Source organism: Hipposideros armiger, unplaced genomic scaffold (genome assembly GCF_001890085.2).
Source record: "Hipposideros armiger isolate ML-2016 unplaced genomic scaffold, ASM189008v1 scaffold_562, whole genome shotgun sequence".
Taxonomy (NCBI): Eukaryota; Metazoa; Chordata; class Mammalia; order Chiroptera; family Hipposideridae; genus Hipposideros; species Hipposideros armiger.
In genome coordinates this window covers 17808-22987 of record NW_017731912.1, presented here as the reverse complement: position 1 = coordinate 22987, position 5180 = coordinate 17808, and the positions used below count along the sequence as shown (strand labels likewise).

Here is a 5180-nt window from a genome sequence, read left to right as displayed (position 1 = left end):
AATAAGAAATTGGCAAACCTATGATCAGATTGGAAAATTTCATCGGAATGGAAAATTTTATTGGAATGGAGAATTCTATCATGAGATGATTAATCTCATAACATAAGAAAGAATGCTGAAGATTTGAAGAACAAAATTTTGCAGATTGAATAGATATTTACAAAACAAGCTAAAAGGTAATATACATTTGTTTCAAGTACACGTGGAATATTTCCAAATGTTAAAATATGCTGCACCACCAAGGAAGTCACAAGGAATTTCAAAGAAGTAGTATCTTACAAGTAGTAGCTCCTCTGACCACAAAATGATTAAGGAGAACATCAAAAATAAAATGTCACTAAAACCAAAGAACTATCAATATTGTAGAGGCTAAATTGACAATCCTAAGTAACATATCTGTGGTCTATTGCTGCATGGCAAAAAAAAAAAAAGCAACAAATAACGTACAACAGCAAGCATTTATAGCTGGGATACCTGGGGTGGTTCTTAAGAGGCTCCGCTGATCTTAGATAGGCTTGTTCACATCTCTGGGGCTTGGCTGGCTATCGTCTGCTGTAGGCTACTCTAAACTGGGATGCCTGGGTTGGCTCAGCTCTGTTTCCTGTGCCTTCCATCCTCCAGAGGCTAGCCCAGGTATGCTTTTGTCACAGCGGTGGAGCCATCGGAGCACACAGATACACTCAAAGCCCTTCTAAGGTGTAGGCTCAGAAACGGAACATCATCACCCCCATCTCCCTCTGCTGGTCAAAGTTATAGCTGGCTCTATGGAAGGAGCTACAAAGTTACCAGACTAAGGGTGGGCCACAAGTAGGGGTGAAGAATTCAGGCCACTATGTTGAATAAGAGTGGACACCCTTGTCTTGTTTCTGATCTTAGAGGAAATGCTTTCAGCCATTCACCATTGAGTACGATGGTAGCTGTGGGCTCGATGTGTATAGTCTTTATTGTGTTGATGTATGTTTCTTCTATACCTGGTTTATTGAGGGTTTTTATCATGAAAGGATGTTGTATTTTGTCAAATACATTTTTTTTGCATCTATTGAGAAAATCATATGATTTTTATCTTTCATTCTATTCATGTGGTGTATGACATTTTATTGACCCATCCTTGCATCTCAGGGATTATGGTGTCTGATTCTACTTGATCATAGTGTCTAACCCTTTTAATGTGTGAATTCAGTTTGCTAATATTTTGTTGAGAATTTTTGCATCTATATTCATCAGAGATATTGGTCTNTATATTATTAGGAAATGTTCTTCTTTATCTCTGACAATAATTCTTGTCCTGAAGTCTAGTTTGTATCATATTCATACAGCCACACCAGCTTTCCTGTGACTAGTATTTCCATGGAATACCTTTTCCCATTGTTTTAGGTTTGATTTTTTTGTCTTTAAGTTTAAAATGGGCTTTTTTTTAAATATATATATGCTGACAGCCTACATTTATGTCACACTTTTAAAATTAAATCTGGGTGGCTCAGTTGGTTAAGGGCTCACTCAAGAGTGCGAGCTCTGAGCAACAGGGTCATCGATTCCCACATGGGCCAGTGAGCTGCACACAAGCTGAGCTGCTGCTGAGCTGCCAACAGGTGGCAAGATGGCCCAGCTAATGAATAAATAAATTTAATTAATTAATTAATTAAGTCTGGGAATCTCACAGTTAGAATGCTTTGATTATTTGTATTTAGTATAATTATTGAAATGGTTGGGTCAGATGTACCATTTTATATTTTTACTATACCAATTTATCTCTGCTATTGGCATATTAGATTGATTGATTTATACTGGCTACTCTAGTGTTGGACATGTATTCTTAACATTTTTGCGGTGTACCAAATTCTGTCTGCTATTTTTCTTTTTCTGGAAAGTGTCTGTTTTGTCTTCATTTTTGGTATATAGTTTTACCAAAAAATAGTTTTTGATTAGAAATCTAAGTGGACTAATTTCTTCCTGTACTATAATGATGTGGCTCCATTGCTATTGGCTTTCATGGTTTCTAATAAGAAATTTACCTGGCTTCTTTGTAGTTGTTGTAGTAGAAACATTGACATGACACAATCTGCTACATCTTACCCAAGTCCGAAGCATCCGGGAAACTTCTGTTTGAAGTTCATGGATCTGTGAATATTTGCAAAAGGGCACAGTACTCAGAACTGAGTGGCTCAATCATCTACAAAGTGTTTATGCATCAGAAAACAAAGAGTCGAAGCAAATGTCCTGATTAATGTGCTCGCTGAAATTTTAATTATAGCAAAGAATATTGAAATGATAGAAAGTCATCTGGTCAACTGGTCAAAAGAGAGCAGGAATGGCTATATTAACACCAGACAAAGTAGATTTCAGAGCACAGAAATTTACCAGGGATGAAGTTGGACATTACATAAAGATAAAAAGGCCAATTCACCAAGAAGACATCGCAACCCTAAATGTATATGTACCTAATGCCACAGTGCCAATTATATGAGGCCAAATCCATTAGATCTGAAAGGAAAAAGAAAAGTCTAATTTTTGTTAAAATCTTCAATACTCCTCTCTTAATAATCAACAGAACTAATAGAGAGAAAACCAACAAAAATATAGAAAAACAACACCATCTACCAACTAGGTCTAATAGATATTTATGTAATAACACCCTCACTCAATAGCAGAATATGTCTCTTTTCAAGTGTATGTGGAATATTCACCAAGCTAGATCATATCCTGGGTCTTAAGACAAGTTCTAAGAAATCTGACGTACAAAATAAATTTTCTGACCATAATAGAATTAAACTAGAAATCAATAACCAAAGATAACAGGAAAATCACCAGGTACTTGGAAATGAAACAACATATTTCTAAATAATTCATAGGTCAAAAAGCAAGTCTCGAGGGAGATTAGAAAATGTTCTGAACTGAATGAAAACGAGACACAGAGGAATAAAAATCCTGATTACCCAAGTGATGATATCAATCAGGCAGTTTAGAGCTCTGTATAGAGAGAAGCTTTTCTCTGATGAAACTCTTTCCTTCTTCATGGTTTCAAGACAGTGCTTAAAAATTGGTATTAGCCACAATCATCTTGGACATAATGGAGAAATCTACAAATATTAGATTTCCTCTATAAGACTGTTCTTTATAATACGATATGGCCAGGCAACCAAGTACAAATGCCACTGCTCAGCAGGAAATGGCTGAATGTCAAAAGACAAACAGTCCAAGGTAACCACGTGAATGTGATATTTGGCAGGGCCCACAGAACTGACATCATAACCTCTTTTTGAAAGCAGTCTCCACAAGAACTTTTCACAGACGTCAAACGGTTAAAGCAAATTCTAGAGATGTAGTAGAGACCAGGAAAAACATGAATCGTTTTCTTTTAAATAAGGAGACCAGTGGATAAAATGTGTTTCTAGATTACTTGCTTCAAATTTCTCAAAAGTAAGTTCATTGTATTTCTCTGTTTTGTTTTGTTTTGTTTTTGGGGGGGGTGTTCTTTTTTTTTTTTCCTATTACAAAATTATAAATAAGTCTTCAGAAATCAAATGCCAACCATTTGTGGAGAAATTGTTTTGAAACTTAATGGACCATTTTGATGGTTTTGGATATCTGGCACTTAATATTATAAAGGTGAAAGCATAGAACCTATGTGAGTATTATATGGTTGTAAACCAGAAATTGAGTGTGGGAATAAGCTAATAGATTGTGAAGAACTAAGAATATTCAGAATTGATTTGTAAACTTGGATTGTTTTGACATTCTTTACATTTATTGCATAATAACTTGCTAGATAAACTGTTTTTTCTGATCTTGAGACTGTTTACCAAAAGCATTTATAGAAATATTTTTATTGTTTCTGTCTCTCAGACTCTAAGAATTTTAGAAATGGAAGATGCTTTCCAGGATTTTTTTACTCTGTGCATACCATGTATTGAATCAGAATGTGAAATATGTACCTTTTGCTTATCACAATATTATTTCAAATATGCGTTATTTTCAGTAAACAGGACTTTCACATTCCTATAGTCTAAACACTTTGTTCTGAATTTAACAGCCATGTGACAGGAGAAAAATCAGAGTCATTACAATTTGAAACTACTATGTGTATACAGAGGAATTCATGTGGTTGCTAGTTTTTTGATAAATTACAGAACACATATGCATTGGGGGACAATAAAGTAGGCAATGCTAATTTACAATGGAAAATCTAAGGGGTTGGAGCCAGACTGATGCTTGCATGCCACATGGGGCGTTGGCTGATTCCACTGTGAGGAGATTACGCTCTGGGGCAGTTTACCCTCCCGTACAGCCCTGCAAAGTTCCCTTACTCTCACTTCTGTGCACCAGGGACAATCTATGGGGATCCTCAGCTGTCTCTCACTGGACACCTCGACCTAATGCTTTTTCACTGGTAACTGTCTTCCTCCCTCTAGTTGTCACTCTGTGGGCTTTCTCACCTCTTCACTCAGTCTGCTTTGACTTCCTCTCAGCCTCCTGAAGCAGCCATGTGTAGTTTCTTCCCCTGGCAAGTGCTCTCCGAGGCTGCCAGGGCTAAATGCCTCCCACTGGAACTGGCTTCTGCACACCTTACGTGAACTTACTTGAGCAAGTAAGGTGTCTGGAAAATAGCACAGCCCCGCATGTCATCTTGTTCCATGAATGGAATGAGAGCTTCAAGCAGAGCCGTACCCACTCATCTCGATGGAGGAGTTCATGGCAACCATGTGGTTTCTATCCCTGGCCAACATGGCATTCGCATAGAGGGAAATTGTTCCAGATTCAGTACTTGAGAGCCAGATTCCCAGTGAGATGATGCTCTGTGCCCAAAAGTCCGGATCCGTTCTTCCAAGTCACATCCCGGGCATGCTTCCCCCAAAAACTGGTGCTCATCTCAGAATCTCTTGACTGTCTCTACATCAGCTTAGGTACAGTGTTTCCTCCTGCAGTGAAGACCCTTGAGAGCACTCAAATCCCACCGCTTTCAGGAAAAGCTCAGCAAATCATATTGTGTAATAGGTTGATTAGAGCCATAGAAAAATGTGGTATTATTATGATGCACTGAGGCATCTCCTCCTGGGAGGTAGTTTGGGTCCTTGCTGCAAAAAAAAAGGGGAATGTATAAATTCCCCTACCTAATGACCACCATCACCACTCACCCAACACACACACACACACACACACACACACACACACACACACACACA

General features: G+C 37.8%; 2 long non-coding RNA genes across 4 annotated transcripts in view; one reads left to right on the top strand and one right to left on the bottom strand.

The window, feature by feature from the left end:
* Positions 1-5119, bottom strand: part of LOC109371343 (uncharacterized) — a 21407-nt gene extending 16288 nt beyond the window's left edge. Inside the window, exons 1-2 of one of the 3 annotated variants that reach the window (XR_002121858.1) lie at positions 4434-5119; positions 2013-2118 (exon numbers count right to left, since the gene is read on the bottom strand). This is a non-coding gene — a long non-coding RNA (uncharacterized LOC109371343). Of the gene's footprint in view, positions 1-2012; positions 2119-2933; positions 3148-4433 lie in introns of those variants that run through there. The other 2 variants (XR_002121860.1, XR_002121859.1) reach the window with 2 other exon arrangements.
* LOC109371342 (uncharacterized) overlaps positions 3272-5180 on the top strand; it is a 14393-nt gene continuing 12484 nt past the window's right edge. Inside the window, exon 1 of the long non-coding RNA XR_002121857.1 lies at positions 3272-3417. This is a non-coding gene — a long non-coding RNA (uncharacterized LOC109371342). The remainder of the gene's footprint in view (positions 3418-5180) is intronic.